Source organism: Marmota marmota, unplaced genomic scaffold (assembly GCF_001458135.2).
Source record: "Marmota marmota marmota unplaced genomic scaffold, marMar, whole genome shotgun sequence".
Classification (NCBI taxonomy): domain Eukaryota; kingdom Metazoa; phylum Chordata; class Mammalia; order Rodentia; family Sciuridae; genus Marmota; species Marmota marmota.
Genome location: NW_025999977.1, coordinates 58,901,616 through 58,913,947, shown reverse-complemented (window position 1 = coordinate 58,913,947; position 12,332 = coordinate 58,901,616). Strand labels below are relative to the sequence as shown.

General features: G+C 47.0%; 1 protein-coding gene across 1 annotated transcript in view; it reads right to left on the bottom strand.

The window, feature by feature from the left end:
• The window catches only part of Eipr1 (EARP complex and GARP complex interacting protein 1), a 104,750-nt gene extending 101,233 nt beyond the window's left edge, over positions 1-3,517 (bottom strand). The window contains exon 1 of the mRNA XM_048804889.1: positions 3,434-3,517. The gene's annotated coding sequence lies outside the window, so the exon portion shown is untranslated. The remainder of the gene's footprint in view (positions 1-3,433) is intronic.
• Between the last annotated feature and the right edge of the window lie 8,815 nt (positions 3,518-12,332).

Sequence of the window (12,332 nt, the reverse complement as noted above, 5' to 3'; positions counted from 1 at the left end):
CATCTATATAAGAAATAGGAGGTTACCAATATGGAAGGAAAATTCTGGAGAAAAGTCTACTGCAGAAGCAAATAACAAACTTCAGATCTAGAACCCTCGCCCATCTCCACCTCCTGGTCTCCTGCAACACGCACACACCTCATTCACAGCCCACTGAGACACTGCACGTCCAGTGCAGCACTTCGCTGAACACACAACTCAGGACATATATCGGACCCTATCTGACGTGTGTCTGTTCATCTGTATGTACCCAGCACATAAAAAGAGGAACTCAAGAGCTCTGCCCATGTGCAGTACAAGCAGTGGCCGAAAGGATGCCTGAGCGAACAGGCGTCTCAAAGATGGCACACACCTTCCCCCAAGCAGAAGGCACAGGCAGCACTAGGAAATGTCCCTCTCCTGCTATGGTTTGGAGTCACCTTCAAAAGACAACCGGAGAAAGAGAGCTATCACTCGGTCCCCCCATTCTACCATGAAGAAAACTGTGGCTGTAGCCAGAGGCCACAGCCTGGATTAGCTGTGTCATCAGGAATTAGCAGGACAGAGAAGACGTTACTGTGGGGGCTCTGTGAAGCACCAAGCAATTCCTATGACAGAGGGTGGAAAAGACCACCCAACACTTACACACTAGGTACCCCAAACTTAAGCTCAACATATGCTTCTCTTACCATGGGAAAGTTGGATTTCTATATAAGACTATTTTAAGAAGGATAAAATTTTCTGATTAAAAGGCTTTTTTCACCAGGCCCAAGAATGCACACCTTGTACTCCAGAAACCACACTGAAGACGCAGTGCTGGGAACTGCCTGAGGGAGCTGGCTGTCCCCCCAGAGACCACAACAGCACTGCTCAGAGAGAAGAGAGCCCGTGAGTTCTGAGACCCTAGGAAAACACTAGCTCTCCACTTCTTTCAGCCCTAGACAAGAGCATCACCCCTACTGCAGCACGATGTGACCAAGACAGCCAGGCCAGGAGCGCAGAGAACAGGCCCACTGCTCACCACAGGCTGGGGAGCAGCTCCAGCCTCCCCTAAATCTCTGGGATTGAGAACCACTGCTGTGTACATCTTCACTAAGCATAGATTACAGTTAACGAAAGCATTAAAAGTACATGTGTGGGGTGTGAATGGAGGGTGCGTAACAAGACACTGTTTACTCTTAAGCAACTACTGGGAAACTAACCTGAGTGATATCAGAATTTTTCAACTAGGAGGAAAGAGAGGAAAAATGTTAAAGCTTCTTTAAACTAACTGGATCTTGCCTTGTTCAGAAAGGCTTCCAAGAGACGAACGCACTGTTTCTTGGGCCAACTCTTTCGTAACACCCTCACCGGGGTACACCCCAGGCAGCAGCACCAGGGCGGCCACGGCGGCATGGCTGCCTCTCAAGGCCACTCTCTGCCCTTCATTTTGTTTTTCATCTGTGCATTTGTCAGCTCTTTTTTTTAAGAAAGCATCTCACACTAATAAAAACAGTAAGTTCTCCCTGGTTCTCAGAAGATTTAGAGAACTAAGCTGTACTATGGTAGAGTCTCAGAAATCAGGCAGAATTAAAAAGCAAGTAATAAGAAGAGGGCACCTGGAGGCTGTGGACAAGACGGGGAGGCACGGTCCACTCCACCTTCCTGCAGCGAGCTCCACCCAGGCAGTCCCCAGTGACAGGAGGGCAGGAGGGAGGGCCCAGCACCTGCTACGGCCTCTCAACAAGACATTCCGCCCGGCCAGGTCTTCACCCAGCCGTGGGCATGGCTCTGACCCCCTGCCTAAGTGAGATCGATGCACTGGCCGCTGGCTTCCCTCTGGGGTGGCCACCAGCAGCCACTCTCACACTCATAAAGGAACCTCAGCTACATCTTTTTCCACAGTAAAAGTCACACACACACACACTCTCTTTCTCTCCCTCAAGCACACTCCCTCTCACACACACTCTCTCTCACACACACACATACTCCCTCTCACACACACACTCTCTCTTACACACACACACATACTCTCTCACACACACACTCTCTCACACACACTGTCACACACACACACTCTCACACACACTCAACACACACACACTGTCACACACTCTCTCACACTCTCACAGACACACACTCTCACACACACACTCTCAGTCACACACACACACTCTCACACACACACTCTCACACACACTCTCTCTCTCTCTCACACACACACACACACAGACTCTCTCTCACAGACACCCACAGACACATTCAGAAAACCATATTAGTAAGGAAAACATTTACAGCATCCCCATCTCCCACCACCTGGAGATACCACAGCACTAATTTTAGCCCTTTCTGACCTATTTCCTTCCAGCCTTCATTACAAGCAAAGATTCGATTTTGAACTTTGCTCTTCTACACCACAGTTGGTCGCAGTGTGTTATGATCCTAAGATCCCAAGTTGTGATGCTTCCTCGGAGTCTGTGACTTCACTGAGCACAGTGAGTACTGGTGCACTGCGAGCAGCCTGGGGACCCGTGGAAGTCCACCTCCACAGATGGAAACTCCCCAGTGCCCGCCCAGCATTTTCACATTTTGATATTCTATTTTTACAATTGTTAAGTACCAGTGAATTAATATTCTTGGTGCACAAAGCTTTTCCTAGGTTGTGGATACAGAAATTACAGCTTGAGTAAAAGAAATATTTATATACAAAGCTGTATCTAGATAAATATCAACAAATTGGTGTTGTAGTCAAAATGCTGATTTTAAATCCCTTATCAACATGGGATGTGACGATCTCGATGTGACCTACGCAGCAGGAACGTTCTTCATGAGCTTTTTTGATACATTTCTCCTGTGGGACAGAAGAGAGGCTCTGTGCGTTTTAACGTGGCCTGTGGACACCACCCCCAGGCCAAGGAAAGCACACCTGTTCACAGTACTCATGGTCTTTCTGTGAAGGGCACAGGAGACGCTTGGCCTCCATCCCAGCAAGCCGAATCGATTTGTTCAGGTCCCAGGGTTACAGTCACGGCACAGGATGAATCCAGACCTCCCGAGTGTCTGCTACATCCTATGAGCCAACAGGTGGCCAACAGGCGTGACAGTCTGGAACCCTGTGCTGCAGAGGGACTGGGACAAGCTCAGCAATACAAAGTGCTGGGAGCAATCTGAGAGGTCACCCCCAGAGCACAAGCCCCCAGACTGCTTCTCAATCACTTATAAGGTAAAAACCTGTGTAGCCACAAAAACCAAGCTATGGAAGTACTACCAGCACAGCAAGTTCAAATCGCTGCACTCAATCTCCGTACCTAGCTGGGTTCAGCCGTCATCCTAAAACACGTTCAAGTCTGATACAAGTTTATTTTGTTTGTGTGACATTTTTTTCTCACATGTTGCTGGAAAATGAAGAGCAAAATGGTTATAAATCTTAGAAAAATCTCAGTAATTAACATGTATACATTTCAAAAATAGTTACCTGATTATCATATTTAAGTGACTGCGTCCCAACCAAAAACCGAATGGCATCTGCTTCTGCAGTCTGAGGTGTCAGCGCACGTGCCTGCAGGAGGGAAGGAAATGCACACACATTTATGAAGTCAGGCTGGAGACGGTTCATCTCCCCCACTGCTGATGAAGGGTAAATCAGCACAGTGTCTGGAGCAGCCACATACTAACAGTTCCACTTCAAATCTGCATGTGAAAGAACTGTAAGTGGGCACACAACTAAGCAATAAAGACATGCACTATTTACACAGCATAGCTAATGCTTTTAATAAAACCTTTATTTCAACAGTAATAGATTGGTTAAGCAAATTATACGTCAACAATACAGCAGAAAATGGCTTCTAGCAATAGCGGCATAGGTGGTTTAAACCAATTTCCCTGCAGAGAACAACAAGGAAAACTAAATGAGACCCCCTGAATCTGTCTTGGGGCCTCAGAGAACCAGGAGAAGGAAGCCTAGAGGAAGACCAACACCTGGCTAACCCACCTAGCGGCACCTGTCAACTGAAAACTGCAGCTAAGAGGCTGATGGTGAGTACAGCCATGACAGACCCCCAGGGCTTAGGACACAAGACGCAGAGCCCACCACGGAGAAGGGGCAGGTAAAGCATTCACCCCATAGGCTAGAGCTTAGGAGCAAAGGGAACTAAAATTGGAACAGCACTGATTAAAGCTCCAAATTGTTTCGACCCTTGATTTGATTGAGGTGACTGAGCAGGCCAGTGCCCATAGGCTAAGAAGCCGCCTGCTACTTCTGTAGTGAGTCCTCTGCAGGAAGATGACATCCAGACTTTCTGAAACTCATCATATACAAAGTCGAACAATCAAAAAGAGCAGAGACAGTAAGACAAAACCTTATGGACAAAAGAAACAACAGAAAACAGCCTGCAGAGGATTCAGGTGATCAGCTTCCCGGAAACACAAGCTCCAAAGTGCCAAGACATGTGTACAGGAATTTCTGGAGAATGTTCTTGGGAGTCACTCCACATGAGGGTGAAGAGGTAGCACTGGGCGGAGCGGGAGGTGAACTGCCTCATGTCTGCATTGGAGGCCTGGGCCGGTGCAGTTTAGGCAAGATGGCTACATCTCTGTACCTGCACCACCTACCCACCTCCATCAGTCACTGGATGCAGGCTGTCCCTGGGGGTGTGACCTTAGGCAATATGGCTCTGTCCAGCCAACCGCAAATCCTGCAGCAATGCCCAACTGAGAGATATCAGCTGCCAACATTTTCACAAACCGCTGGATTTCCTGGAATTAAGATCTAAGCAGCATAGGACAGCATCAGTGTTAGGTATTAGATTTAGACTTCAAGAGTCAAGTGTTGAAAGCTTGGTCCTCCAAGTGGAGCTTCTAGGAAGCAATGGGATCCTGAGGGCTTTAACGTGATCATGGATTAATGCACTTAGAGACACAGCAGGATGGGGTGGGGGGAACTCAGGAGACAGGCCCAGCTGGAGGAAGCAGGTCACGGGCTACAAGGGTATTTCTTGTCCCCAACCCCTTCTGCTTGTGCACTCTTTCTTCTTCACCACTGTCATGAGGTGAGCAATTTGGCTCTACTACCCGCTCTGCCATGATGTTCTGCCTCATCTCATGCCCAGAAACAATAGAGCCAGTGGACCACGCACTGAAACCATGACTTTCTTAGGTATTTGTCACAGCCAAGAAAAGTTAACATAATAAATTACACAACTGTACTTAATACATTCAGTAATTACAAGACAAAATTAAGGATATCTGAGGCTTGTGCTACAGCTCAGCGGTCGAGTGCTTGCTTCACACATGCAAGGCACTGGCTTCGATCCTCAGCACCACATAAAAATAAATACAGAAATTGTGTCCATCTACAACTAAAAAATAAATAAATAAATAAAAACATTAAGGATATCAGGTGAACTATCTGAGGCTTGACAGGGAAAGGCCATATACTGGGTGTTAGAGCTCTGACAGGACTTCAGGCTCATAAGCTCAAATCGAACTCCCAAATGACCCATGACAAGTCCCTAGAGCTCATGTTCTGCTGCCTCTCATGAGCACCCTAACACTATGCTTAAAACATGCACATCTAATCCCCAGAACCTGTGAATATGTTAACATGTGGCAAAGGGACTATGCAGGCTGAATAAGCCAAGGACCCCGAGAGTGGGATATTATGCTACAGCACTGAATCATGTGACTTCTTGAAATCAGAAAATCTTCTGGCTATAGTCGCGACACAGGACAGAACCGAAGGCAGCAGCAGGACTTGCGCAGCCCTTGCTGGCTCTGGAAGGCGGGAGGAAGAGCTGCGAGGAATGCTGGGTGGCTCCTACGAGCAGGAAGAGGCAGACTCTCCCCACACCTCCCCAAGTGAGGGAGACCCCTGATGCCTTGGCTTAGCCCAGCTGGGCTTCTGACCTACAGAGCCACAAAACTGTAAAATTATGCTACCTTAAGCCACTAAATTTGAGTTAGTTTGTTAAGGCAGCAGTGGAATTATCCTGCCTCACCCACTTCACTGAAGGTGCCACCCACTCAGTCCATGTCTTCTTTTCTCACGTGGAGCTAGAAAACACACAATGTTCTCCTTCCTCATCTGTCACAGCTGATTTCTATGAATTTTTCCTTTCAAAATCAGTAGAACAAATAATTTAACAGTTGTCCTGATCATTTAATCTGTCTGGTTTTGACTTGATTTCTATAACTAAAACAAAACCATGAGATCTGGGTATCTACTGCAAAGAATTCCAAGACAACAATCTCATGAACAATTCTTACAAAACACAGCATATTATATATATTTCTGCCCTTCCCAAAAAAGACAGCAGCACAAAAACTTCATCTACTGAACCACATTTCAATAAGACCAAGGAAACTGTGTGCTACTGGACACCTGGAAATGTCCCTACAACCTTTCCAAATGCCCTTGCACCCACGGGCAATTCCAGTGCTCCCTCTTCCACAGACTTGGATGGACAGTTTTTTGAGCATTAAATCTCTTCGGGAAACTGATGAATTTATTGTGAATCTAAAGACCTCTGCCATGCAAGAATGCACATACATATGCAAAACAATTGGTGATATAATATCAGCAACACTTAAGAGCCTTCGAACTCTGATTTGAACACCTGGCTTAAAGAAAGTTGGCTCTGGTGAGGCAGAGGAAGTCACCTGCTGAGGAAGGCTGCTCAGAGGGCTGAAGCCCAGGTCAGTGGAGAAAAGATGGGACAGTTCCACACAATCAAGAGCACGGAGATCTTCATATGCAGGAACACACTGCCACCAGATGATACAAGTCTAAATGTTCCCAAATCTAAGACCCAGGAGAGGACCCAGCTGAAAGGGAATGATTATTTTACATTAAGACTTTTCCAGGCTACGCGTCAGTGAGGAAGCGGATTGCATGTGCAGCCCCAGTGGAGGTGGGTGCAGGGAGATGCACCAGAGGCAGGAGGCAGAAGCCCTGCCCTAAGGAGAGAGAGACTGGATAACACCAAGACAGACTATGCATGACTGCGTATCCAAGCCCTGCCCAGACCACAATGCAAGTTACACACCAAGGCTTGACCTTAGCAGGCAGGGTTAAATGTCTTTGTTGTTTTACAATTGAAGAAAACCAAAAATAAGTAAAAGATATCAGTGGCCAATCCAAAATAGGAGGGTGACTCAGGAATTCAGGAGCTGGGCAAGTGGGAGAGAACCAGCCATTTGCCTCTTCAGTCAAAGCAGCTGAGACAGCCAGAACCAGACACCCTGAAAACAGCCAGGGCAGCACGGGCAGGGAGGGGTCCAATAGGTCTGTTTCAGAGGGAACACGCTGCCAATTTTAGAAAAGCTTCAAAGTTAGATCCATCTCATTTTATCTCATACAAGAAAAGACAGTTTTAAAGAAACAAAAGACAGAAATCATTCTTATAAACAAATCAAGGTATATCTTAAAGTCAGTGAAATCCCATAAAACTTTAAGATCTTTCTTGTACATTATTAGGTAAAATCACAAAAGTAATATAATTCCAGTCATTCTGCTGACAGGTGTCTATAATTCTGTTTCTCTGATTAACTTAATGAGTCTGGTCATAATAACTGTTTTACGGGTATTCCAATGGTCCTATTCTAATAAGAACAATTCTTAAAGCGAAATAGGTGACAAAACTTTCCACATGTTGTTGTGCATTGTCCTCATAATTCAATGAAGTAGACAGAAGACAGGGCTAATGTCACTACTCAGTAGGTAAGGAAACTGAGGGCCAGAGAGGTGAAGTGACTTAATCCCTGGTACAAAACTACTGAAGAGGAAAAAGAAGTCAGACTCCAACCTTCGGAACTGTTCCCCTTCTTCATGGTGAAGCAGTAACTGGGCATGCAGAGGACGCACCTGGTGCGCAAGCACAGGTCACCACATGCTCCACATGTCTCCCCGGCTCCCATGAAGACAGAGCAGGGGTACTTGATAGTCATAGTTCTGTGCTGACACCAGTAAGAGGACTAGAAGTACTGAGCAGTCAGAATCACAGCAGGAACAGTCCTCGGAAACACTAGGGCGAGTTGGGGGAGGCCCATATACAGTAGAAGAACTACCAAGTGTACAAAAGTCCCTTGGGAAATTCAACATTATATCCAGTTGCTTACCAGATTAAGCAAGTAAACAGTATCACTAGGACAGGTAGCGAATTATACCTAGTTATAATTCTTTATCCAAATTTTCCCACCAAGAGCCCTGGTCCTGACAGTTTAACACTACCCTAAATGGGGCATGGTGGCAAGGGGCTTCAGCTTTAATCCAAAGAGACAGGACAGAGTCAGTTTCACACTCATCTTCAATAAGCAGTCCTCCTCCAGAAACAGCCCTCTCCAGATGCTGCTCCCAAACCACCAGGGCGAGTCAGTAAGAGGAAGGGAGGGAATGATAAATGTACTTAGCACCTAACTGATGCAGTTCAAAAGAACAGCAGCAGGGCAGAGGTACAGCCCCACAGTAGAACACTTACCTGGCTTGCACAAGGTCCTGGGTTTGATGCCCAGCACCCACAATAAAATGAAAAAGTAATAGCTAAAAATTCCTCTCCAACCCTCCGAGACTCTGCCCACAGAAGCCACCCCTGCATCAACTCCCACAGGAGGAAATGAATCCACAGGGACAGGGCTGGCCACTTTCTTTGCTGCTCTGTCCCAGGCACAGAAAAGAGTGCTTGGCACATAAGAAAACAATAAGTACTTGTCAACTGCATGCATTTCCCAGCAAAATGTAAGTCACCAAAACTGATCTCATGAGAAAGTCACGAAGTCTGAGCAACTAGCTTCGGGAAATGAAAACAAGGACAACCCCAGTAGAGTGTCACCAGGTACAACCCGTAGAGTGTCACCAGGCACAACCAGTGGAGTTTCACCAGGTACAAACAGTAGAGTGTCACCAGGCACAGGCAGCAGTGCACCCGCTGGGCCCCCAGACGCAGGCCCCCAGGTGCTCTTCCTGAGGCCCTCCCAGCCACAGAATCAAACGGCCACAAAAATGACATGACAAATATGAAAAGGAAAGTTCCACGTAAGCTACTAGAAAGGGGAATCCAGCAGGGTGCCATTCCAGACCAGAAGGAATTCTTCCTGGGAACTCAAAGGTGAGCCAATATTCATTCACAAAGCTACTAATACGAGAAAAATCAAACGATCATAGATGATCAATTCCATGGATGTAAAAAAATTTTTTAAAAAAGTCTTTTAAAAAACTGAATCTCGACTTGCCTTGCATTTGCCAAGCCCTAGGTTTAATCCCTAATTCCAAAAAAGAAGCCAAAAAGAGAGAACTCCACCAAAAAACTGAATCTCCACCCTCGATATTAATACTCAAAAAGGCACACATCTGCGGATCTGCGCACAGGCCTGAGGGCACAGGCTTCCTCACCGACAACAGGCCTGGCCCGCCCGCCCGCCCAGCCAGCCACCTGCCCAGCCAGCCACCTGCCCAGACTCCTCCCGTCAGAACCAACACTTGGCTTCTCCTTGGTAACAGTCTGCAGCTGCGTCCACTTCTTGGTTTAATGTATTTTACTTCTTTGGATACATTTTATTTATTGAGATACTGGGGATTGAACTCAGAGGCACTCAACCACTCAGCCACATCCCCAGTCCTATTCTGTATTTTATTTAGAGACGAGGTCTCACTGAGTTGCTTAGTACCTTGCCATTGCTGAGGCTGGCTTTGAACTGTCTCAGCCTCCAGAGCAGCTGAGATTACATATGTGCGCCACTGCGCCCAGCCGGGCCTGAGTAGATTTTAAAAGACAGTTACCTCCCCTCCACCTCTTATGCCATTTCTTCCGCAAATATATCTGGCATGCCTGAGGTCAGAGCCTATCGGTGATGTGCACATAATAGTACCTCAACAAACATTTGTATGCGCAGTCTCACGTCATCCAGCCTCACCTGGTGCACTTTCAGTCCCAAAGACGTTTCACAGACTTCTGCTGTCCCATTCTGTCTGTCCCATTCAAAAGTAATCACAGTCAGTAGAAAAGTCTTCCTGACAATGAATTGGTCTACCTCCTTGGGAAGGAGGGTCAATGGAGCTAAACTAAAATCTACCCCAACAAGAGCATGTCAACTGTCATCCTCCAAACAACTACTAAGAAAATGTCTAGATGACAAGGGCTGAGGGCGGGAAGAGTGAAGCAGGACTCCCGATTCCCACCAGGCCAGTCTAGGGCACCCAGGAAGGTGTGTGAGGGAACTGCCCAAGGCACTCAGCTGCTAGGGTCAGAGACGAAGAGCTCCCCGAGATGGAAACTCCTGATGATACACAATGTCCCAATAAGATGAGGAAATGAGAAAAACAGGAAACTGCAGGAAAGTGAAAAGCTGTTCAAGAAAAAACTGAAAGCATGTTACCCTATGAATCAACAGTCAATATTTCTATATTACTAGGAACCACAAACATCTGAATATGGACTTCAGGATATCGGTGGGAGTCTAAAAGGAGGCAAGGAACAGTGTGAAGAAAGCAAAAACTTCCCATGTCATGTGACTTCCAGTCAACAGATTATGAAAAGTACATAATGCTTTTCATTTTTATGGTAAAAACCAGAAAATACAGTTTTTGAAAACATTGAAAGTGGTCATCTCAGGTAATAAGCTAAGCTAAGAAGGGAGGGTTTAGGAACCTGCTAATTTTATTCTGATTTTCAGCAACTTGATTTCTTTTCTTTTTTTCACTACCAGGGATTGAACCCAGGGTGCTTTACCACTGAGCCACATCCCAGAACCTTTTTGTATTTTATTTAGAGAGAGGGTCACACTAAGTTGCTGAAGCTGGCTTTGAATTCAGGATCCCCCTGCCTCAGCCTGGGATTACAGGTGTGCACCACCAAACCCAGCCCTAATTTCTTAAATTACTTCTAACAATTCCTTGGGTGTTTTAAAAATGTTAAATTGGCAAAAGTAAACAAAGAACTAAAATCCTGAACACAAGTCAAAATCCTTTCCTATAAGCTAAAAGAGACCATAACACCAAAATGTTTCACAAACACTAATCTGGTCAACACTTTTCTATCCTAAAGACCTCTTTCTCTGCATTGGTCTTCTGCTAAGCAGAGTGTCTGAGACACAGTTCAGTGCTTGTTTTAGTCAGCTTCTTCGCAGTTGCAACTGAAAGATTTGACCAGAACAATTGTAGAGGAGGAAAAGTTTATTTCAGGGCTCACGGTTTCAGTGGTCTCAGTCCACAGACAGGAGGCTCCATTCCTTGGGGCTCTAGATGAAGCTGAACATCATGGCAGAAGAGTGTGGCAGAGGGAAGCAGCTCCCATGAAGATCAAGAAGCAGAGAGAAAGAGAGAGAGAGAGAGAGAGACACTCCACTCTACAGATCAAATTATATACCCCCTAGCCATGCCCCTAATTATCCACTTCATCCAGCCACAAGGAACCTGCCTCCAGTTACCACTCCATTAATCCCACGAGGAATTAATTCTCTGATTAGGTTAAGGCTATACCCCAATCATTTCTCGGCAAAACTTGCATTGTCTCACGGGAGCTTTTGGGAACACCACATCTAAACCGTAACAGTACTCAGTAATGCTTCTTAGGAATGAGTCTTGCACCTTACCTTCCATATGGAATTTACATTCAAGAATTCTGTCACGCTATAACTAGAACATTTTCTGAACACTGAGTTCTAAGTGTTCGAATTAAATATGCTAACTCACTTAATGTTCCTAACGAGAACGAGGGATAAGGACTTGTTTTTCCATTTTATTGGCAAGGAAACCAGGGCCCAGGGATGCATAATTATTAAATGCTGGAGCCAGGATTTCAACCCCAGGCGTCCGGGCGGCATCCTTGCTTTCAGGACCTCATACCGCTGCCTCTCGCAGTCAACTACCTGCAAGCAGAGATCACTCATATCTTGGGCATGCATTGCCACACACTCGTGTGCATAAAGCAGTGTATGCTTTTATTTCTCTGAATGCTTCCCTCGGAGCTTCATCGTCCCAGGAGCTCCGGCGCTTTCTGAACAGGTGAAAACCGTTGCGGGCTCACCTGGCCCTGGGCAAGCCGCGGGCTTCCCCGCCGCCCCGCGCATTCCCGCTGCACAGCCCTCGGGGCTCCCGAGGCTTTGCTGAGCACCTACTGTGCTCTCACGGTGCCCAGGCACCGGAGAGGTCCGGCTGGAGAGCAGCCGCAGCGGGAGCACGGGAGCAGGGCAACGAGCCCTGCCGGTCCCAGCTGGCCGGGCGCCGCGGTCCGGAGCCACGCTGGCCTCGGGAGGCCGGCAGGACACACGGTTCCGGGGCTGGAGGAGTCCCGCGTCACCTTTGAGCACGCAGACGCAGTCCAGCTTTCGGGAACCGGACGCCTGCTGGCCAGCAGGTCTTGCGTGCCGCCGCGGTCAGAGGC